This window comes from Dermacentor variabilis, chromosome 4 (assembly GCF_050947875.1).
Source record: "Dermacentor variabilis isolate Ectoservices chromosome 4, ASM5094787v1, whole genome shotgun sequence".
NCBI classification, from domain to species: Eukaryota; Metazoa; Arthropoda; class Arachnida; order Ixodida; family Ixodidae; genus Dermacentor; species Dermacentor variabilis.
Window position 1 is genome coordinate 65177088 of NC_134571.1, and position 25456 is coordinate 65202543.

Consider the following 25456-nt stretch of genomic DNA (forward strand, 5'->3'; position numbering starts at 1 on the left):
ATGAGGTTGGTCAGCGGCGACGGTCGAGCCCGGCAGGCACTCTGTGTTCCGAATGCTCCCGTCACGGCCCTCCCTCGCGCGCAACAGCTCAATTTCCCTCTCTAACTCGAGGACGCGCTGGGAAGACCGTGCCGCATCGCACTCCTCCGCCTCGCGTTGTCGCAGCTCTCGCGCTTTCCTGCGCTCGCGACTATCCGCCTCTTCTTTGGAGCGCATGTCGCGCACAAACTCCCGGAGCGCTGGCCCCTCAAGGCCCATCTGCCTCCCGACGGCCACGATGCGCTCCAATTCCTCGAGGAGTCCATCAGCCATGTCTTGGCCTTCTCCAGCTCTCGGCGAGACGCGTCTGTTCCCCCCGCTATACCTCGTGGTCACGGAAGATCGTGGTCAGCAAGTCCTGTCGTGGACGCCAGTTGTCAAAGATTGGTGGTGAGGGAATTCACACTCTCCGAACAAGAGGGGATGGGGCGACAACAAACCCACCCCGCGTGCGTTTAGTGAGGGTTCGACTGCTGACCGGCGATAAGGTCCACGCCTGATCGACCGTGAACCAGAGGCATGAGACGGGAGGCGACGTCGTACAACACCCACACTCAATTTAATACAATAAAATCATGCCCGAGACATAATGGAAAACAAACATGCAAACTTCCAGTAGTGGGTCCTAGCTCGCGGAAGGCGTGCGGGTCACACAGCACACGCCCTGACGCCACTCGCGCGACACTAAGCCCACCACGTGGGAATCATTAACACTCGCGAAATACAATAAAATACGCGACACAAATACAAAATACGCGCGACAATAAATAGGGCAAACACTAAACTACCAGGACATATAAGAAACAACACGCGATGGATAAAAAAAGGAAAGATTAAACGCGATTAGAAAGAGAGTCCGGCGGAAAGTTCTGAGAGCGGCCCGGAACACGAGGCTTATCTGGGGCGTGCTTGCCGAGGTCCCGATCTGAAGAGCGTCGGGCTGCTGCAACCTCGCTGCCGAAGATCCTGACGAACTTGCACCGTCTGTCGCTCGACCGGCGAAGTCTTCGGCCTGGAGATCTCAGCCTGCCGACCACATCTTCAGCTGTTCCCCGGTGCACGACCCCACTCCTTCGTCCTCCAAGCTGCTCTGCCGGCTCGCCGAGCCGCCTCGTCCCTCCGCCGCGCTCCGGCGACCCACGTGAACAACCCGTCGGGCGCGTTCGGGGACAATGGGAAGCGCTCTCCCTCATCGCCGTGCAAGCAGCGTTGCGGCTGCGGTGGCAATGTCGGCCCACTCGAGAGGGGCGCGGGCATGCACTCTGTGACAGCGTGCGTGTGCGTGCGTGTGTGTGCGTGTGTGTGTGTGGGTGTGTGTGCGTGTGCGTGTGCGTGCGTGCCTGCGTGCGTGTGTGTGTGTGTGTGTGTGTGTGTGTGTGTGTGTGTGTGTGTGTGTGTGTGTGTGTGTGTGTGTGTGTGTGTGTGTGTGTGTGTGTGTGTGTGTGTGTGTGTGTGTGTGTGTGTGTGTTTGTGTGTGTGTGTGTGTGTGTGTGTGTGTGTGTGTGTGTGTGTGTGTGTGTGTGTGTGTGTGTGTGTGGTATTAACCGGCTAAATTAAAGTTATAGGTTGCGGTATAAGCGCTATTGAGCTCGGTGCCCTTCCAATAATGATAGCTCTCGAAAATATTGCTGTCCCAAGTGTCAAATGGTAAGTGAACTTGGTAAGCGTTTTAGTGATAATTAGGAAACTGATATAGTAGGACCACGGTAAAAGATTTCGGGAAACGAAATCTTTATTATGCACTGCGCGGGGATTGTTTTATGCTCTCGTATATTTAGCACGCACGATAAGATAGGAAACAATTCCCGCTACTAAATTGTACAAGCTAAGTGCTTTTACTATTATGGTGAGAGCGCGTAGTCCCAAGCTTCGCGAATAATTTACGAGCAATAATGCGTGACAGCCGCACTGTTTCTCATGAAGTGCACACTGAAAATTTTGAACTAATGATGTACAGTAACGCTAAAAGAGAGAACTAAAAACAGCGAGACCATAAATCAGCTTAATATTTCATGGAAAAACACTGATGGGCGACACTGCTAAGGTTTGAACTGCATGGTGCACAAACGAGCGGTAAAATAATTATATCCTAAAGCAAATTTATTAGGATGTGCCGTAAAATACATAAGTGGAGTTTGTTATTGTAAGTATGTTAATCATTCATTCAGCTTTATTTCTCGCAGAGGAAAGGCCCGCCTTAGATCAAACGTTAGAATTGTGCTATCTGCCACAGGCAATTTCTGAAGATTTGGCGCAGCTAAAACAAAAAACATAGGTCCTGTATAAGGGGAATAACTGCATTGATACCATTGCTTCTTCATCAAACAAATTACTTTAACTGCAGTATAGTTCAGCCTAAACGCAACATCCCGGCGCAAGCACATTAGCCACGCGTTGCGCTTCTCTAAATGTGCGCAGTAAATCTGTGTGTAATATTTCGTTAAGAATCAGAAACGTCACAGTTTTTTTTGCATAGAGTGACGCATTGACCAACACTGGTAGGTTTAACGCTGCGCTTCAACTCATCCGACGGTTTTCTAACTGAACGCCGGTGTGGCATGTGGTCATGACGCATCACGCAAGGGAACTCTTGGTGGGCAGCAGCAAGACCGCCCTCGCAGCTACCAGCCGCCTGACGACGCGGGCGTGATGAGCGACGCCAGCGGTGTTACAGGCGTCATCGTACCTCAGTGGTGCACATGAGAGAGAGAGAGAAAGAATGAAATGTAGTTTTTAATTCTTAGGAGAAAAATTTGGAGGATGCTTAAGCTTCGCTTTTAAGAGTGCAACGCGCTAACATTCAAGGATACCTGACTGCTTCTCCCGCTTCCCGGCAACTGCAGCATATGTAAGCGCAATGTTTACCGGGAAACGCTTGCGGCGAACGCTATGCATGAAGGCGGGCTTTCTGGTCGAAACGTGGCCTCTTGCATGTGCCGCGATGTGACGGAGGCGAGCGCCATCTGGAAGTGTTTCAAGGAAGCGGCCGCGCCGCCCGTAGATTCTGAGATATTTAGGAGCCGGCGTGCGTAAATGGCGGACGCCGTGTCTGGTCTATGTATTGTAGAAATGCTGCAAAGGGTTTGTTTGAGTTTTCGCGTAACAGAATTGTTTTCTCGTATATTCAAATTACACTCCGAGAGCTAAATAATGTCTGTAGATTTAGTGTAAGTTGTAGTTTACGATATCTCTGCGTATTTTAGCTTGATAAATTCAACTATTTCAGTGCAGATCTTGCGTCACATGGGTGTTCACATGTGAATTTCTTGCATCACAAGGCCTGGGTATGCGTAGCTCGAAAATATTTTCGCCAGAAGGACGTCTGACACCGAGTTTTCTGCGACACGGGCTCCTTAATGCTCTCGAGTTAAAATATCGAAGCACGGCGGGGGGCTTAGGTTAGGGCCCCAATAGCTGCGGTCACATCTCGTGCCCAACGTACGTGCGAAGGCTGGCCCCACAAGCTTCCGTCACGCAGCGCGGCGTCAGAGGAAAGAGGAGATTACACCCGGCTAGCGGACGTTCTCCCAATTCAGGCTTTACTTAAAATAATGTCGAAATCGCTTTGCAGCGTGGGCACTTATCATGGTAGGAAGTTGGGTGTAGGATGTCGAGGCGAAACTAAGGGGCGAAAAATCCGGCGTTAGTGAGCGCCTCGTAAAACTAAGAGTTGTGCAGATCCAACGCACACGGTGGAATGAATCTATGTGAAGCGAAGCTTTCAACGGAGCGATAAATAAGTTCTGTAAATTTGCCCGTTCCGATCCTTTGTCTTTCCGCGTAAAGGAAACTAGCGCGCACCTGTGCTTTCGCTCAACCGTGCTACGCAATGTGGCAAATCTCATAATGGCCTTAGTTTACTAGTTCATTGTTATTTGTTTTAAATGCACGTGGCCGGCTTTCTGGCCGATACTCCTTTGTGCGTATGTGCCGTATGCAAATCATAATCACGATCAACACGCAGCGATAATCTTAAAGAGCTAGTTGGTAAGAGATTTGTACTGCCCACATTTAAGCAAATCCCCTGATGCGCGCATGTGGCATAGCATTGAAATCATCAACATATTCAACAGGCGGGCGTGCTTCTTGGAATATGCTACATTGTGGGCATATGTCACAGTGTGGAAATCGTAATCTTTCACATGCACTTCTTATCTGAAAGAGATAGTTGTTTTTGTCACAATATCATATTGCACAGCTCTTGGCCACTCTACCCGTTGTGGGTATGTGCTGTGGCATCACATGCTTCTGGTACCTTTTATTGTATGAAGATGATCATTATCATCATTATCAACCAGTGCACACGCTTCTTGGACGACCCCTTCTGTCACGCAGAGCGGCCTCAGAGGAAGGAGGAGATTACACCTTGCTAGCGGACGTTCCCCCAATTCCGGCGTTACTTAAAATAATGTCGAAATCACTTTGCAGCGTGGGCACTTATCATGGTAGGAAGTTGGGTGTAGGATGTCGAGGCGAGACTAAGTGAGCTGTTTGTTTTGTCTGCTGCGCTTTTGAGAACGAGCAGCCGCAACTGAAAAGAGGCTGACCCGTGTTTTGTTGGCTCGCTCAGCTCTAGATTCTGTCCAACGTGTTCGGATCGCAACAGTGAGCTATCGGGGTTTTGGTTAAGTGTCGGGTGGATTTAGCTCAGTTTTGTAGATACCAAAACGGGTTTTAAGATAAATTTATATTGTCTGATGCGGAGATAGTGACACAAATGTAGAAAAATTCTCCAGGGGACGGCACGGGGCGATCTCCGCCTTGGTCGGCCTCGCTACCACCTGATCGCCTCTTGAAGCTTTCTTTCGTATTGGGGTGAGCAGCATTCCTGTGGTGTTGGTGCCTCTGCATGGAAGAGCCATCCGGCTCAACAGCCCGAAGGCAGTGCAGGCGGAACTTCAGGCGGCAACGCATCACTACTTGTACATCACTGATGTACGACAGTTTGGCAGAGGTGGGGTTGTTTGCCGTTCGCCAGACCAGGCATGTGTGTACGACTTACTTAAGTGGTCATCATTTGGATCGATGCAAGTGAGTGCCTTCATTCCCACGCATCTTGTCTGCACTAAGGGAATAGATCGTGGTGTAGACGCCTCTTTGAGCCCGGCAGAGAACCTAGAAAAGCTCTCCGCGGCTGGAGTAATTGCTGTTTACCGGTGCAGCAGAATGGTGGACAATACACGCGTCCCTACTGAGTCTGTAATTGCCACGTTTGCAGGTACGTCTTGCCCTACTGAGATAAAAGTCTGGCCTCTAATATTCAGAGTGGACCCGCTTGCCTCGCGTCCATTACAATGTCGCAATTGTTGGCGCTATGGTCACAGCATGGGTGGTTGCAAATCCAGCTTTCGTTGTTGCGTCTGCGGCGGGAGCCATTCCGCTAGTAATTGCTCGGCCGAGGCGGACTCTTGCTGTCTCTGCGGTGGAGCCCACAAAGCTGATTGCTCAAACTGCTCTGCTAGAACTCAAGAAGTCCAAATAATGGTAGTTATGGACAAAAGGCGCTGCTCACTCCAAGAGGCAATTGCGGCGGTAAGAAAAAGAGCCCATGGTTATGCGAGTGTGACAGCACGACCCCAAGCTGTCGTTGATGGAAGCCTATCAGAGGTAATCGCACAAGCTATGGAAAAGTCTAAGGCTAAAATTATGGAGCGTATAGTAGAAAGCGTTACGGAATGCTTTAATGGACTGGTATCTCAGAGGTGCTACGTAATACATCGGATCTCAGAGGTGCTACGCAATACATCGGTGCTACGTAATACACATGATATGGCATGCTCCTCTTGGACCGAATTTCTTTTTGAATTCCGCAGCAGTGACGTTTGCTGAAGGTATAAGAATCCTCAGTACTAGGCCTTTAAGAGGTACGCGTGAAAGTGCGCCTGCCGACTCGTTTAAAGTGAGCCCCACGTTCCCTGTCGCCCATGACAAATGGATGAGGCGGATATGTTGGAGGATATAATAATGAAATTACCGGAGAATGGTAAATGAATTTGGCACTGATAGAGCAAAACAAACAGACACGGAGTCAGTTATGATCACGGCTCAAGAAATCGATGTGGGAAGTTTTCTCAGAGCTAGAAAGATGGTCAATAACTCTGCCTCGAATATTGGTGTCAAGTCGGGTAATCGAAGAGAGAAATACTAATTTAATGATGGAGCAAAAATGCCCGCTCATGCCTTATCTTCACTGACAAAAGCATCTGTGGCTATTTCTATATTTATTTAGAGTTTCTCAAGCTGGCCATCTAACAAAGCTTTTAGGTGTCGAATAGACAGAATCATAGCGTTATTAGGAAGTATATCATCAAATTCAAGCTAATTGTCGGAGTAGATGAACTTGGGAAACCAGACAACGAATTGATACAACTGTTCTAATAGCTTCTGCACAAGCATCACCCAGGGACAATTCCGTTGAGACCATTGATTCTCGAAAAATCCAGTCGGCTTTTGAATGAACACATAATAGGAGCGACTCTTGGGAGAAGCAAAGACGTTCAGTAATGTTTGGACTGTCAGTAGCCGAAATCGAGTTTGAAGAAAAGGCAGGTTACTTTCATGACAAATAATAACATTCAAAGCAAATTTTAGAATGCCGAAACACAGACGTAATTATTCGTATTCCAAATAACAGAGAGGGCGCAAGTTATATGTAGTACCTGCGGAGAATATCATGAAACTAAATTATAAGATGGGGCGGACATACATACAATTTATCAGCAGAGTCTCTCTGCGCTTTCCAAAACGACTGCTGCTGAATCTTCGTAGTAAACCAAGAGCCTTTGCACCTTAAGGCGCGATGTGCTCAACGTGTGTCCCCCAGTTAAGCTTTTCTGTAAAAATAATTCCCAGATATATTAATGATTGTGGCTTTGCAATTATCCTGTGACTATTTCAGTGCTATTCGGACAGGAAAAGCTTACGTAAAAAAATAATTCCACTTTTGTTGACATTGAGCGACATTTATATCTTTTTAAGACCCATTTCAATGTGATTCAAATGCGATTACAACGTTTTAAATATCGTTTTAAATAATTTTAAACAACGTTTTAAATAATAATAATACAACGTTTTTAATATTGATCGCGCAGATCAGCGGGTATCATATGCGCTGTAGGCGTGCTCTGTTTCTCTAGATCGCGCAGTTCTGTGGGTATTTAAGTAAGTAGTTCTTCAAAAATGAAACCAGTTGTTAGAAAGCGCTCGTCCTTGTGTTGCCCCTATTCTTCGTCCCTGTTTGTTTGCGCACAAAAAGTATAAATATGAATATGTTCCAACTAGGCCGACTCGCAGTTATGCTTCAGTTCGTTTTAAATAGGTTATGTATATTATTTGACACCGAAAGAATCCAATATCAGAATTTGCATATTATCAGCTTATGCGACTCTTCAATTCAGCATGAGCCCATCAAATTGAGCACCCAGGCCGGAATCCTATTTGTGATCAATTCAATATTTGTTTCAGGCATATCCACCATTCGATATGACTATAAAAACTCCCGATTAACAGCGCTGAACAAAGGGATGTGTCCGAGGCAGGCAAAGCCTTGAACAACGGGAGCAACCGCGCTTTGTTTGTCTCAGTCACGTCCCTTTGTTAATGTTACACGTTTTTTTTTTCAAACGTGTACCAAACAGTTTAAGTTAGCACGTTATTGTCTCTCGATTAACGTTACGATATTTGAAGTCATAGAAATAGGTCCAATGTTATGTATTGTATTCGTGGCTCCTAGTAAATGCTCGCCACCTAGGGGCTGCGCCGAGAAACAGCCAATTCATGTTTCGGAAATTAACAGCGAGAAAAAGACAAGGACGAGGGAAAAGAAGAACGTGGCACTGGTGCTGACTCACAACTGAAGTTTATTTTGAGGAAAGTCGCATTTGTATAAACCGGCCAACACAGGCCATACATGTCAACAACTAAGCGACTGTGTGATATACAACAACACGAGTCACAAAGCGGAGTTGCTTAAGAAGGTCGAAAAGAGCCAATGATTGTACCTCTAGCAGCGGAGCAACGTCGCGAGCAAGTGCTTGCACCTTTCTTACAGGCTCGCTACGCACAAATACTTCTTTATTTTTTTGACCTCCGGCTCATTTGAAAGGCTCTCTGTCTTTAAAAAAATTTGATGCGGCTCACGTGGAAGGCGCACAGCGCAACTATTTCCACGATGTCGTCGCTTAAATCTTAGAGGCCGATCTAAGTAAGATGATCAGCAGCAAAAATCCTTTCGGCTTCCCCGAGACACCTCGATTCGACGCCACAGAAGAGGAGCATGACCATGGCACCGAGCGAAATAGCGGCCGTGAACCTGGATGTCGAAGCCATCTTTGTTTATTTGAACAGTGTTGCCAGCCGAAGTGGAGAATCCTTAAGTTGCCAATTATATGTCCATCACCCCGCTTTCTAAGTAGCGGGATTGTTTTGGCAAATTTCTGATCTGGATGAAACTATTCATTTTTTAGTGCCAAATCTATCAAGTTAAAGAAATCCTGGGATGACAATTCGAATATTACTTTCATGGCTGCAGTTACGTCATCACGACCTGGAGGCCACTTCAGCTCTCTCTCTTCTTCCTCTTTTTGTAATGTAACGGCAGTGCTGCTTACTCGGCTCTTCCGTATCTTCTGCGCTTGACGCCACATACATTCTCTTAGTGGATAGAGCGGTGCGCCAGATAATTTTTTCTTGAACCGTAGTGCGTGTTTTACAGCGTAGTCGGGAAATGGGCCGCAGGTCTGTCTAACCCATGAATTACTACATGGCAAGGGAGATTACTAGACAGTGTCACTAATACAATTTTTAACTATATTACATACGATAGAGTTATTACGTATTGCATTGTGAAGTGAAATATTGATATTTCGAAATTATTGGAACACAGGCAGCGCACTTCGGTAGTAGTGTCTGTTTATTGCGTTAAAGAATAGCTTCGTTTTACTTGGGAGCCTTCAAGTTTACTACATTATAATATAGTAGCTGAATTCCTACACACAAATTGAAAGGGCCACCTATGACTCGGCTTGTTTTCTTGAACAGTAACGCTGGAATAATGACCTTTTTCTTCGAACTATAGACATGCTTCTTCTGCCTTTAGGTAAACGAAGCGCAAAAGAAAAATCAGCATGCATGCATGAATTTTTTACGCAACTTGCCGTAAGGTTACGCAAAACAAGCCATCAAGATATGATTTGCTGAGTGCTTCGATAGCACTTTCTCGCTCAATAATTCCCTCTCAAACCTTCCGATGCACCATACAGGGTTCCCATTCTTGCATTATAAAGCAACGCAAAACCACAGACATGTCGTGCAGCCACTGCTTCCGTGAATGCCTTTACGTCAACACTGCGAGGATTTTACCAGGGCTTAAAGAAACTTATTTTTTTTTGAAAAAATAAAAACCACTATCGTTGTTGAAATGCCGAGACCACAGAGTTGTTCATCGAGTTTCATTTTGTTCTTTTCTGGGCACCCTTGTGGCTTTTCTCCTGGTCAAAAGAAGCGGATGAACTCCAAGAACCCACATTACTAAAACGACATCTATAAACAAAATGCAGCCAACATACTTGGCCTATGCCTATCAACTAGGTTACCGTGTATGGCATTGCGTGAATAGATCATGAAACTGCGGCGCACTTCAACTGCCAGCCGAGCAAGTAATCTCGCAAAAGGTTAGCTGCAAGTGTGGTGAATTTTTTCATTGAAGAGAGCACAGCAATGATCGAGTGCAAAGGGAGTTCATGTTTTTACTTTTTCTTACGCGTGGTGTTCTGAACTTAAAAAAAAAAAGCTTCTGTGCATATAATATGGCGCTTCCCTGTTTCTGCGATAAGCCTCTGATGTTCGACATACTATTACTTTCTTCTTTGTCAAGGTTGCAGCATGCGTTCTCACGTCTGCATTGCATAATTTACGAGCACTCGATGACACCAATGAAAATAACCTCATACGCATGTGAAAAATAATTTGATTAAATTTTATATAAGCCCACTAAATCGTAAACAAACAAAGAAAAAATATAAGCTGCTGCTGGTGCATGAATACTGCAGTCATCAACATTAAGCTAATCCAACCACAGCAAGCGATAATTAAGTGCTGGACGTAAAGTCCTTAATTTGTACCAGGTTTGGAACCAATTTGAAGAGAAACAATGGTCTAGGATTATCAACACCTTCTGAGGTAAAGCTTTTGATGATACAATTATTACACTGCCTTCTCAGAAGTACTACTTTGACAATAACAATTTTGCGGATATTTTTTTTTGCGAATTACACGAGTCGAAATAAATTCTGCTACAAAAATTGGCTCCAGAAGGGCACAACCACAGGCGGACAAATATGAGGTGGTGGTGGTGGTGCATGGTGAATTGTAGCAACAGGCGGGTTTAGCCTGGCGAACAAGGCCGGCAATTGCTCCGCCCGAGCGTCTCGCACAATACCGCTGAAGGGTTTCACCATAGGTCTATCAAGCCAGTCTCTCTTAAGAATTCGATGAGTAGACGTGAAGTTTCTTTGCGGGCTATAACTGATCCCTCTGGAAATATAAGGTGTTGCAGGCACGCATGCGGAAGGTCCTTGTTTTGCAGATTCTTCAGAAGAGTGTCTCTTTCATTTTGGAATTGCTGGCAGGACCACAAAAAGTGCTCAATGTCTCCTGTCTCATTGCATGCCGTACAGTTCGGAGAATTGATTCGCCCCGTTTTAAATAACCAGGCCGGTGTATTAGCAGATCCCGTCCTTATTCGATATAGAAGTGTCGCTTCCTCTCGGTGCAATCTCTTGGTTACGCAGGGCATATGCGGTGGAACCCAAAGCGACGCAAAGTGATTTCGAATGTCAGATTTTTGCACTTGATCACTCTTCGGGGCCTTGATTTTGGGAGGATGATAGAGCGCTGCGTATGCAAGCGCATCAGCTTTTTCGTTTCCTGAGATACCAATGTGGGAGGGAATCCACTGAAACTTTACTGTGAAGCCTTTGTTGTTCAGTTCTTTCACGATGGCTAGCGATTTGCGTGGGAACTTGAGGGATGGCAAACCACGGTATACTTGTTGTAATGCAGCCTTTGAGTCCGTAAGGACAACAACATTCTGCGGAGGCAGTCTTTAATTTGCGCAGAGCAGAAGCTATTGCTACGCCTTCAACAACTGTCGACGAGGCTATACAGTCCAGACGGCCAGACCACGTATAGCTTAGAGAGGGAATACAGAATGCAGCTGCGCAGCGGTCTTCGTCTGCCTTGACAGAGCCATCTGTGTATACTTGTAGGTGATTCGGGTAAGTCGTGTTCAGGTGTTCCAGGACTAATGACTTGGCTTCTGCAGATGGGATGCAGCTCTTTGATTGCAATCGTGGTACACTTAAGTTGCATGTGATGTCCTCGAATGTCCAGGGTGGTTCTATCCTCTCCCTCTGTCTGGAGCAGCGCAATCCTAATACGCGAAGCGTGTTCAATGCTGCATAAAAATGTGAGCGCGGCCTGTTACCTATACGTCGTAAGAGGGCTCTGCCGGGCGTAGACTCACTCAATCGTAGTAGCTGGATCATCAGAGCCTGGGAAGCCTGAAGTCGTAGAGGGCGTGACTCAGCTTCGTAGAGCACGCCCTCTTCGTAGAGTTTGGTTCGACACAGTCGCACAAATAAGAGCACCTGTGACCCTGTGACGTATTCTTAAGGTCTCGTTGTCGTGGTGGTACCACTGCTCTACATCATGCAGTTACAATATTTTAGTGGCGTTTTTTAAACCTTGAAAACAGCAGAAATTTCCTGCGAGGCTAATATGCGATCTCTGATTTGTTAAAAACCAAGCATACAAAGCAATGCGGGCGTTTCTTCATGAAATTCATTGACCTCAGTGAATTTCATGGCCGCAGGCACTGAAGCCTCACTGGCCTCAGCGTCTGGTTGACCTTCCTACCTTTTCGCCCTCTCTCTTTGTCCTCCTCCTGGTTCTATACGAAAAAAAAACAAGAACAAGAACAACAACAACCAGCTACTGTTGTTGCACATGGCTTGGACACCCGAGGAATCATCGAATTCTGATGACATCGTTTCGGTGACTTTCAAGGGGTTCACAATTGTTACCTTGTTTTCTACTCATTTCTGAAATCTTTCAGTGAAGTATAGCAAATACTCGAGGTGTGCATTGTAGGAACTCAAGTTTCCCTGAAATAGGGTACGCCTCAACTTTTAATGAAGTGCGTGCATGTGGACGCCTTCTTTGTAATTTCGAAATACTGCCATATATCGTAATTATATATTTGCTAATTCTATTTATTTATTTTTAACTTATGGGCGCTGAAGAATTACATAAGGGCAGGCTTTGATGCATCTTTGATAGCTCGAAGAATTACGAAAACAAAAAAAAAGACCAAACAGAACAAGAAACAGAAGAATGCAGTTTTTCACTATTTGTAGTATACTAGCGAAATAGTTTTGATAAAGCTTTATACAGCTGCAGAGTTCTATGTGCTTAATAATAATATAGTACTAACACCAGATAAATCTACACGGTCACCTTTTTAGCAGCAGCATTTACAACAATTAAACTTGGACATAGGGCAATTTACACAGGACTAGAAGCACGTCCACAGTGCACATTCGAAGGTATCTCGAGATGTAATGTGCCTCGTTACGCGAAATGTTGCCTTAATATTTAGCGAAATTTTGGGCGTTCAATACACGTGACAATATTGCATCGGATGGAGTTCTCTAGAAGTAGTATCCTTGGGGAAAGAAGAAGAATTGCTCATTGCAAATGTGCGGTGGAAAAGGCGCGCTAAGGGATGGCTGTGACTATACAATGTCAGCAGACCTTTTTCACGTGCCGTATTTACCATGTGTGCCTTGATTGTGGGCGATAATATAAACAGTGAAGTACACATAGGCGCTATATGCGATGACGTGATTAAATCTATGGTAAGCCGAGCGTGAGCTTTAATAGAAAGATGCTATATTGTCGCGTCAATTCGAGGTGACAGATCTGGTAGCATGGTTTTGAATTACGTCAATATCAGAGGCGAGATTTGGCTGTTCAGGGTGCCAGACAGATGAAATGCATTCAAATTTTGCTCTGACAATTGTTAGATAAGCCAGCGTTTCTTTTTTTAAATCTCTAGTGACGAATTCCTTAGGATGTGATAGAAGTAGAGTAGTGGCACGTTATGTTAGCACGCGGTTTCGATATGTATTATTCATTATATTGACGATGTAAAATGGACTCCGATATGTTTTTATACAAAGATGTGGTTGACTGCAAATCAGTTAGAAGGGTGATATGTATAACTTGATATAGTATGTAACCGAGAAAATGTCGTAGTGTTGTATATGGTAAAGTTTGATGCAATGGACCATCCATCGCACCATGCTGCTATGGCACCCAGGTAATGTCTGAAGGGCAGCTGCATAGGTTTTACGGAATTTGGCACAGAAAATGACGCGTTCAGTGACAAAGAGGCCTAAAGTTGACGCATCATTAGTGTGTAGATCATTTATATAGATTAGCATTAATAACAACGATGCTACGGCACCGTGTCGAACAACTTAATTATTATTATGTTACGGTAACGAGGGGGGCGGGATTCTGATTAATAGCGCGAGTGCATTGAGCGCAGTCGTTTAGGAAGTGTTCAGTTCATTTCATTTAATTATGTGGGAATAGAAGAAAGGATAATTACCTAGAAGGTGATTATGTGAGAGGCGGTCAAGTGAGTTCGAAAAATATTAGAAGACGGCGGCAATTCGAAAGGGCTCGTTCATGTGCTATATAATAGGTCGCGTGTGAATTTGGCAAGTTGGGTTTCGCATGCTAGCAGTTTTCGCAAACCACGTTGCTCAGAATAAAAAAGTTGATCATTCCAGATGAGCCATTAGGTTGGAAGTAACGACGGGTTTGAGCAGCTCTGAAGGAACGATAGTAAGAGATATAGGACGATAACTGGCAGGGTTGAAGAGGTGTAATGAAGGACCTCGCATAATCGTGCAGTTATGTAAGAAAACCACCCAAACCGTAAACCATCGTTATGCCAAGCACTATTACACGCTCAACATTCCATAAAAACAGCCGCTAGCGTCTTCTACATGTCGATTGCAATTTATCACGTGACACATTTCTTCGAACTCGCATGCCTGCCCTTCACGCGAGCTTTAACTTAAAAAGCAGTTTAATTTTATTTAATCTACATAACATCAAGCACCGTATTTCGAGCAAAATATTAATATTTTTTATGAACAAGATATTTATGGTGGCAAAAATGCTGAACCCCATCCGAAAGTCTCTCACGCAAAGAACGTGGAAACGTCGGTGGGTGCCCCGAATGTATATTCGGATTTCGCACATCTTGCACATTCGCTCGGCATTTCTCGCTTGAAGTCTCATGTTGGCGAAACAAATTATAGAACGGAGCCCATCCTCGGGAGTTAACGTTTATACTTTATCTTTACATTGCACAACACCTCTTTCAGGACAACTCAGACGCTTCTAGGAATTTTTCCTTTGAGCTTCTGTTCCTCCTTTTAGCGTTGCTTCTCTCTGCTTCGCAGGGCAAAGCACCCATCGCTTTGTTCCGAAGCTCGGTGGATAAAATCACCGTAGTCTGCGACGAAAGTTAGTTGCGTGGCTTATGGCTCATCTTTCTTTCTTTCTTTCTTTCTTTCTTTCTTTCTTTCTTTCTTTCTTTCTTTCTTTCTTTCTTTCTTTCTTTCTTTCTTTCTGTTCTCCCACTCCTATTGGCGTATTGTCTTAGAGCCCACCGTTCATTGTCGGTCTCTGTGCGTCCTTTCATGGTTTCGTTCGTTTATCACCACGCCACGCCATGGCATTCTTGGCGTGGTTCATAACCGACAGTATAGGAGTCGTTCGCCCCAACAAAAGCCGCACCCAGTGTTATATGGTCCGTACCTCTTGATGCTGCCATTTTCTCTATCCTTCGTCTGTCTATCGTTCTTTTACTTTTCTTTCATTTTTTTTGTGTGTGGGTTACATACTCGTTACGCAAGCCGTAATGTTCTCTGTCTCATATTTTGTGATGTGAGGCATAAGCTTAGGACGCCGAAACATAACCGAGTTATAAAAAAATAATATAGAGGACACGAAGAGCTCTGCTCGACTACTGATATCGATCGAGCAGCATACTATCTACGTGGGCTAAGCCGAACATAGGGACTCTCTTCTGTGTTCTTAGGGACGTATAGTTTATTGCTTAATGCCATATGACGCGCAAATATATTTTTATTTTATAATTGTTTTCTCATATAAAATATTTGCATGCAGTTTTCACATGCAATACACCCGCCGCAGTGGCGTAATGGCTATGACGTTGCGCTACTAAGCGCGAGGGCGCAGGAACGAATCTCGGGGCCCTATAACGTAAAACTATTTCAATATAATTTTATTCCCTAAAAAACGAATAACATTGCCTACACTGAGTGGCTTGTCTTATATTATTGGCTGACAAGAGGCGAAGAACATGCTCAAGTGTAGAGGAATTCGATGGGGCCGACCAGCGCATTGAAAATCGATGACCGATGAAGAGGGAGGTGCCGGTGTCTGTGATTGGTCCGCTTTCCCTTACTTATCTTGCGGTGGCTGGTCGAAAACTGAGACGGCATGCAGCGGAAGGTTAGGAATGCAGTTAAAGCGGATCCTCAGCAAAGAATAATTGGCGAACGAAGTCGTAAGCGTGCCGAAAGTGCTCGAAAACGTTAGACGGCCACGCAGAAAGCTTTATTGTATGCAAATAAATCCATGCTGTCTTGCAGGCGCGAGTAGCTAGGGTGAGCCATTGGCGGCAGCCATCCTTTATTCCTTTCGGAATGGGACAGCCTGCGGCTATTCGGAATAAAATTGAATTTTGTACGGAATGTCAATGCATCTTTACCGCGTATACGTCACTTTGACGTGGTGAGTTCTCGCAGTTTCATGACGTTGGGTGACAGGCAGGTGAAGTGGGTGTCGCCTGAAAACTTTTGACCAATAGCCGAGGGCTAATGGCGAACAGGCGTCAAATCATGTATAACTATTGTTCTTTTGTTCTTTCCAGTCATGCATAATTAGAGTCTCCATGTCATATCAGATGGAGATGGATAGCTATCGCGGTTTTCATGACGTCGCGTGACGGGCAGGCAAAAGGGCGGTGGTTCAAAACATTTTTGACCAATGGTGGAGGGCTGATTGCAGAACTGGATTAGAAGTTTGCACTAGCTTTACGTTATAGCGCCCCTGTTCGTGGCACCCGCATTTTGATGGGGGTGAAATGCAACAATGCCCGTGTAACGTGAACTGGATGCACATTAAAGAGCTCCACGTGCTCAAAATTTATCCGGAGTCTCTCACTATGGCATGCCTCATAATCAAATCGTAGTTTTCGCACGTAAGAACCCAGAATTTGATTAATAATAATTTTTCGTATGCGATATACTCCATTTCATGCTGCAAATGAAGAAAATAATGTTTGATGGCTTGTTCCTCACTCAATAGCAACATAATAAAATCAAGGCAATGTTTTCTGGACGCTGTGTTTCAGCGTTTATGTCACCGCCAGGTATATCAAAAGTTAACCTAAACTAAATTTGTTCAACACGTGTATGTTTCCTCGTGAATTCGCTGCTGATACATTGACACGTTTACGGCTTAGTTTCTTCTTGATAACTGCATAACCACTTGGAGGCATTGTCTTTTCTTAGGGTGCTGTTTTTTTCTTTCCTCACGATGGTGTTGGTCTTCGGCCAGCTTAATAGTTACTTGCTACTGTGGATAAATTTAACTAGAAACTTAATCTCTGGAACCAATCTGATTGTGCGTTTAAAGCAAACAGGTAGTTAAAATGAAATTCAACCGTTTCAAAGAGCATATAATATCTTCGTCATTAAAACATTGCTGTCAATTGAGGCTTTGCCCCATGTTACACATCACAAGAACGCCGCCGTATCAAGCGACAACGGGGCCCGTATGGAAAAAGAGGAAGACGACGAATGCGCGAGCAGTCGTAGGGCGCTAGTAGGGGCGGCTGGCCAGTATAAAGGCCTGTTGGCGGAGGCTACGGTGCCGCGCCGGTGCCGCAATATTGACACGTGGACTTGTTTATCATTTACGGGTGAGCTCTTTTCACTGTATAACGAATGTTATCGCTCTGCGTGGGGCGCGCCTGCATGTATCGGAAGTTTTTCGAATGTTATCGATGGTTATGTTGTCACCGAAGCTTGTGTAATATGATTGCATGTGCGACGTGAATTATGCAGAACTTTAAGGAAAACTCGTGCGCAACACCGATTGCTCTGGAATCTTCGATGTCTCGTGTATAAAAACCGACGCGCTTAGCAGGCAGATCAGACTTTCAACAACCACCGACTGTTCGCCACTGTTGCCGTTCTTTCAGTGTAGCCTGTTTTTGAGGGCACACGTTCGCCCAATAAAACGCTAGTTCCGTCATTCCCAGTTTTGCTGCTGTCATCACCGTCACTACTACGTGACATTTGGTATAGGTGTTAATGCGTTCATGTACCGAACGCCCCCACAAAGCCGCTATTCAAGCCCAAAGCCCGAGGGCAACAGCAACATCGCCAAGGACCAGAGAGCTAACCATAGGCAGCAAGGACTGCTACCGGAATACGGACCTCGCCGCGAGAAGAACTGAAAAATGAAGCCGAATTCCGCAACCTCAATGGCTGCCTTAGCGTCCCTCATTCTCCTGAACAAGTCTCGGGACTCACCAACATTCCATGGATCGTCGTCTCAAGACCAAGAAACCTGGCTGGAGACCTATGAACGAATCATTATTTCAACAACTAGAACTCCGACGATAAGTTGCGACATGTATACTTCGCCTTAAACGACACCGTCAGAACGTATTTGAGAACCGCGTGTCGTCCTTGACAACGCGGGACCTGTTCTGTAGCGGATTCTTGCGGACCTTTACGAGCGTCGTGCGCAAGGAATGGGCCGAAGCTATGCTAGAAGCGCAAATACAACTACCCAACAATAACATAGTGACCTGCACCGAGAAGACGACGTGCCTGCTCCGCGTATGCCTTATGCGTATGGTAAAGCAATAGCTCTTCACCGGATTGATACGCAACCCACCCAGGACTGTTGCTAAATTTGTTTCCGAAGCAACAACCATTGAGAAGACGCCCGATATGCGGACAAGGCAATATAACCACCGAAACTACAAAGACGTTCAAGCACTCGGCAGTGACTAAAGTCCATTTATGAGCTTTTCTAAAAAACGCTAAGAGCCTAAAACGTTTGTGGCGGCGCCGCCGACGCACTTTATTGGGCAGGGCCCACTTCCGGCTGGGACCTTCTTCTGTCCGCCATATTCTTCCTGGGCCAGTCCAGCTGCTGAGTTCGACGGCGCTAGCACGTTTGTTTTCTTGCTTGTGCAGTTGTATCGGCTAGAGATCTTCAGCGAAGGTGACTTCTGTATATGTGTCGCTACTTTCTGGAAGTCAGCTCACCTTCGCGGACGCTTTTTGCTGCCTGCTGCTGCAGCAGCCACAGAAGCTGCCGCCGCCGCCAAAATGCGCATTAAGGTACGTACACACTAGCGACAAAAACGCGCGTGAGACGCTGCGCGCGGCAAGCGCCCGCACGGCATACGCGCGGGCAAGTCCACAGTCGCGTTTTGCGGCACGCGGCAACGGCACACGGAGTCCGGCGTTGTCTCGTTCCATTCAATGCTTCTCGTTACAACGCGCTCTTCGTTCTGCCGGTTTCGTGTTCCCTCCAGAGCTATATTGAGCCAGCGGTCGCGGAAGTTCTTAAGTTCCACCGCTGCCTGCTCGCCTGCATGGTATGTACAAACACAATGACATGCTCGCGCGTGTTGCCGCAACGTTCAGAAAATTTCATCAATCACTCACCTGTCATACCAAACTGCTGTCCAATAATGTGCCAACGGTTGGTGCGCAGCTTCACGCCCTTAAAATCGACGTTCGGTTTGTCATAGAGGTCCGCATATCCGCGAACGGTTTCCAAAAAACGCCTCAATTGCGAGGCGGCTTCTTCTTCAACGTCTCGGTGGCGGTGTGGGAAGGCTTAACAAAAATAGCCGCCTTGACTGGAAATGGCCTCTGAGATTTTACAGCGTGCGTGTCGTTATTCAATTTCAGAGCCCATAGATTATGAATCTTGGCTTATGCGACAGGTGGCGCCACAACAGCGTGGCTTGCTTCTTATTGGTGCTCGTCTTGCGGCTGCCGCAACAAAATGGGTCTTGCACCCATTCGCGCTTTTGCCGCGCGTTGCTGTCGCTTTTCATGAATCTTGCCGAGCGCGACAGCACCACTCGCCGCGCGCGGCGTGTCGCGCGCGTTTTTGTCGCTAGTGTAAACGTAGTCTTAGGGAAAAAAGCGCGTTAGGAATAACATGGCGGCCGACGCAAGCCGCAATTGAAAGCGTGGTAGGAGAGGAGGAACTTGTCGTTACCTGGCAAAAGACGATCAAGAGACTTTAGCCGTGACGACATGCGAGAGAACATCAAATCTGTCGTTCGCAAGGAACTGCAGAAGCTCTTCCCAAGGTCCAAGCCGTAAGTGGCCTCAACCGTTGACATCGTCAAAGAAGAGGCTCAGCGATCACTTGGGGTTACTGCAGTGCAACCGCCATCGCTACAGCCACAGCCTGAAGCGATGACATACGCCGCCGTCGCCCGCCGCCAGATTCCCAGACCGCGCCCGCGCCAGGTCCTCATGAGGCCGCGATTCCGCCGCTTGACGCCGCCGTCGCCACCTCGCCCACCTGTCGGCCAGCGAATCGCCCCGAGGAAGACAGCCATTTGGCGTGCCCCCGACCACCGCCCGCCCTGCTACCATTGCGTGGAAGCCGGCCATGTGGACATCTGATGCGCATAACGCTGCTTGGGACTGCGAGGGTTCGCCGTTAATGAGCCGCGTCCACAGCTTGAAGAGTGCCCTCGTGACATCGCCGACTACCTTTCCGCCACTCAGTGGAGTTCTCGACGGCGTTCGCTGTCACCAGGCTGCTACCTGTCGCCGCAACGACGACCATACACTAGCCCAGCCCGGGGCAGGTCAGTCAGCCCATATCCGGAAAACTAAAAGCAGCAACCGATGGAGGTGAGGTTGCTCTTCGTATGACTGACGAAGATCCTCCGCCACCGGCGAAGACGCCGAAAAGACGATCTCGGCGATATATTAACGAGATGCCGTCATCCCGACGCAGCCTAGAAGCAAAAAATACGCCGACAAAAGAAGATTACAACGCGACGTTCCAGCCACACGTCAACACGACGCAGCCATCATCCGACGCCGAGGCCTAACTGCAACACACAAACACACATTCTGCGCACAAACGAACACATCATTTAGTGGTGGCATGCTATGTTAAGGCAGACAGACCGGCAGAATGTGTCTGAAGGAATCGGTGAGTTTTTGCGTAGGAAATTGGTTGGTGGTCAGTAGAAATGGACTACCATGTCATGGGCTTGTGCGTAAAAGCGACTAAGGCGCACTTCTCGGTCGAAATGCTGAGGCCTTGAGCACGCAGGTACGATGATGTTAGGGTCACTGCTTTTTCGAGCCGTGCACGCATCTGGAGACGTGTAACTGCCGAGGCCCATATGCATATGTCGTCAGCATATATGGGAATGTTTACTGTATCTGGTAGAACATCGGCAAGTCCAAGGATTGCAAGGTTGAACAAAGTGGGGCTAAGAACCCCAGCTTGAGGGACACCACGGCAAGTGTAATGGTCAGCGGTTCGGCCATCTGCACTGTGCACAAAGAAGGATCCTTTGAATAGATAGCTCCGAATCCACCGAAACATGTGTCCACCAGTTCCATTATTTTCCAGGGCATCAAGGATGACTTCATGCGTTACATTATCTAGGCGCTTTTCACGTCGAGGAATTGTGCAATCGATATACGCTTGTGGTGTTTTTCTTGTTGTACAGACTTCACTAGGTCGATGACGTTGTCGATAGAGGAACGGTCTCTTCCAAAACCAGCCATGGCCTCGGGGTATATATACGTTGTGGCGCTCAAGATATCATTCTAGGCGGGTGAGAATCATTCTTTCCATGACCTTACCAACACAGCTGGACAGCGCAATGGGTCGGTAGGACGCTAGGTCAAGTGGCGACTTTCCAGGTTTAAGGAGTGGTATCAAGCGGCTGGACTTCCACCGCTCAGGAACGACGCCATCATTCCATGACTGGTTATAACATTCCAGAAGTCTGCTTCGGCCATCTTCCCCTAGGTGGCATAAAGCAGCGTAGGTGTTGCCGTCTAGCCCTGGCGACGATGAGCGCCTGCATGTGGCCAGAGCAGCGTCCAATTCCTCAAGTGAGAAGGACACATTCAATTCTGGGAAGTGTGTCGCAGGTACCTCACTCAGAATTTCGCTATTGATGGTGACCACACTGCCCGCAATCTTCACACAGAAATCTTCGGCTATATCGACCTGTGAGCGGCCTTGATGGAGGGCTAGGGCTGAGAATGGGTGTCGTTGCTGTGGAGACCAGCCGAGGCCGCGCACCATCCCCCATATGATAGACAGTGGCTTGCGGGGTCAAGTGATTCGCAGAACGTCTTCAACCGTTGTTCCTCCACCCTGTCCATACGACGTTGGTTTTTCTTCTGTGTACGTCGAGCGACTCTAAGGTCATGAATTGACTTCGTGCGCCTGTATCGCCTCTCGGCCCTTCTGCGAATCGTTCGCAGCCGCTCAAGTTCCATGTCAAAATCCGTACGGTTTTTAGCGCATGTGAATTTTAGCGGATGGAATTATCTCTTGTAGCTTTGAACTTGCAGGAAAGCTAGCATTGAAGCTGGTGGCTATACCGGCTTCGCTTTTCCTTGTTATATGTACATTGGTCTACCGCAGCCTCGAGACAACAAATGAGGGTTGAAAAACAAACAAACAAACAAACAAATGAACCAATGAATGAACCAACGAACGGTTAAACTACCAAACGAAAATGAGCGGTTAGAAGGTAAAGCATTGAGGATGCTAAAAATGAACAAGGGGTGCGTTCCTTCGAAACGGTCCCCTTTTCTTCATTAAGCCTGGCATTCAGTGGGTACCACGGTTATTTACTCCGGGTCGGCGCGGCGGACGGCACAAAAGCAAGGCATAGAAATCCCGTCATGATGCGGTGAATTTCGCTCTTGCGCCGGGGCCGTGGTTTCTATATTGCTCGCCTGAGCTGAATACAGACGTCGAGGCTCTGGCCCTTGCATTTTAAAGGAGCGTCAAATCACGCCGAATACCGAAACCGGCCGCGAGGTTGAAGGCGCGGAATTATGTAGTGCCTTTCCCGCGGTAAAAAAATAGAAGGAGCTGGCATCAGAGATTTCATTAAGATGTGGAACGGGGTGCTCCGTTCAATCCAAGGAGAAATGCTCTGCCGTTTTTTGCCCTGTGTTCCATGTATTTATTTAGACATTAGCTTTGCCCCCTAGATAGACCAGCGTTCAATTTCTTTTTTGCTTCCGTGTGTGTGTGTATGTGATCTACAAAGACGTTGATGTTTTCAATTGCCTTCCCACACTCTGTGTGCGACAGCATGGCTAAAGATACAAAAGGTGATGAAGGAACTTTTATTGCAAAAGTCATGCGGCCGTTTTTCTAGTCCTCTTTCTCCAGTGAGGCCCGCCGCCACCAAGCAGCTGTTGCATGGAACGTGTTTCGAAAGAGGCTTCAAACCAGTATGACTGACACAGAAGAAGAGTACAATGTGTGTGAATATGTATCTTGCTGTGAAAAAAATGCCGCGGTTTTACACCTGGCGCTTTATAAGCTAAACGTGTGTTTCCTGCAGTGTTTTGCAAGCAGCAAACGTTTAGGATTTGTTATAATTCTGCGTATTTTTTGAATAACGATTGCTGACACAACTGCTATGCAGAAAAGTTTACACAAACCATGCATGTACGCGCCCAATCGCAAATAAGCAGGGAGATTAAATGCAGGTACTCGCGTACAGGGTGCAGTAGGATTTCATCTGCAGTGATGAGCTCATTAAGAAGTACACTCTTTTCACAGGTCTTCTTTACTACACGGTAAATTAAATCGACGACATGCAATGTGCCGACGAATGATGAACACTATGACAGAGCTGACTGTAATGATTGACTGTGACAAAGCTGACTGGGATGTTGTGCGGTATGTCTCGTTCTTGCAGTGCCTTACAATTTATTATCTGAAAGATCGCTTCCTGGAATCTTTCAGCAGCGGCAAATATTTAGGATTTGTTATAGCTATGTGCATCCTTTGAATGACAGTTGCTCACACAAATGCTACGCACATGGCTCCAAACAAACCACGTATGCGCCGAATGGCACATAAGCAGTGAAATGAGAGAGAGAGAGAGAGAGAGAGAGAGAGAGAGAGAGAGAGAGAGAGAGAGAGAGAGAGAGAGAGAGAGAGAGAGAGAGAGAGAGAGAGAACGTTTGTTTGGACCATCGAGGTCGTTCCTCATAAGATCGAGTGATTGGTGTCCTCATTCCAGGACTCCACAGTGAAATTACAAACGACCTCGTTTGCAAAGGCCGCCGTAGAACTTTAAATGCAGTGATCAGCTCATTAAAAAATACGCTATTGGCGCATGTCTTGTTTACTTCACAGTAAATAAATCAACGGCATCAAACGTCCCGATGCACCGTAAGTGCTATGACAGATGGCGCAGAGCGGCGCTCCAAAATAATTTCGAACAGCTGGGTAGCCCGTACGTAAAGTGCGGCATACGATGCAATTTTCCATACCGCCCACTTCGGAATAGGGCCGGTGCAGCCGACATTCGAGCCGGCAACCGTCTGCTCTACAGATCCTGAGGAGGATAACGCCATAGTAAGTAAGCTACCACGCAAAGTACTCGGTCTATAAGTTGTGATAGAACGTGAGAGGCAACAATAATAAATCTGTGATAAGCTCCCCGATTTATTTCACTTCACGATAAGCTTCACGATTTAAAAGGTGATCCCTTTTAAATGTATGGAAGAGGAGAGAAAACAGATAGCGGAACTTGTTGTCTCTTGTCCTCGTCTTTTCCATTGCCGTGAGAATAGAAAATAGAGGCAGATCTATATTGTTATTTCAATCAGCCCAATCTCGCGTTCTGAAAACGAGACGTCCCTAGCATTATTACAGTCTATCGTTTGAAAGGCAATAGCTTTGTGAGGCAAGAAACTGCTATAGGTATAGCTCCTCTGCTATGTGTTATTCACCGTTGCACTCCGCCAATAATAGAAAGCGCAAGTGTTCGGCTTTATGAGCGTGGCTTCGCAACATGCGATATTCCGTGCAAGAAAAGGCGAAATGACGTTCTAAGAATCGGCGGCACAAATATAGGCAGCGTTTCATGATTGTTTTGTTATTCACCATATTGGTTCTACACCACGGAGCATTCGACCACGAATTTCAAATTATCAGAAAGCATTCCCAGCAAAGTATACAGTTGTCTAAACACAAAATTTTACAGGGCTTTTGAGCTTGAAAGGCATGTCGTAGTCTGAGGATTCCACGATGGTTCATGCTGGTTCATACGGATGTGACGTAAGCAATTCGCTGCGGTGGCTGTACCGGCCTAAGAGTGAGAGAACAGGGAGGAGGAAAAAAGAAAGGAAAGGCAGGGAGGTCAAAACGCGCGTCCGATTTGCTAACCGAAGAAGGGGCAAGGGGGTTAGATGATGGAAACGAAACAAGTTAAGAAAGAAAGACAACGAGTGAAGGAAAGAAAGACGAGTGAGAAAGGAGACATCAGCCTTGCAAACACGTGCGGCCTGCACGTCAATCCGCCTGCAGTCGGTGACCGACGCCAGCCGATTTCATGAAGTCTTGCGATGGGCGCCTCACTTTGAGGTGATGTCTCATCTGCTTTTCATGTTTTGAGTGCATCGCGACGTCACGCTATTGATTCTGCTGACGTCCCGTATTCAATAATTGGTCGCCCGCCCCGGTGGCTCACTGGCTATGCTATTCTCCTGCGGAGCAGGAGGTCACAGGTTCGATGCCTGGTCCAGGCGGTCGAATAGCGTAGGGATAGACCTTCTGAAGCGCCCAAATAAATTTAGCAAGGACATCAGTACACACTAATGTACAGACTGGAAGGGATCTACATTGGGTGAACAAGTGGTGTCATTTGGAGCCAGCGTTTTGACGAGGGAGTTTCTTTTCATCGATCAATCAGTCAATAAATCACTCAATCAATCAGCCAGGCTATTCCAGTTTCTACAAAACTTAGGGCTGAGAGAAAATTGCACGGCCGAAGCACCGCCTCACAGTGCCCCCCCCCCCTTTGTAAGTCAGCAATAGCAGCTAACACATGTAATAATTGTGAGCAACATATTCTTATAGATACACACGAATATACAAAAAAACAATAAAAAACTAACCCATACTAACCATTCCTAGCGATGACAGCATGATTTTACACTTGGAAATACTTACTCTTATTCATTAC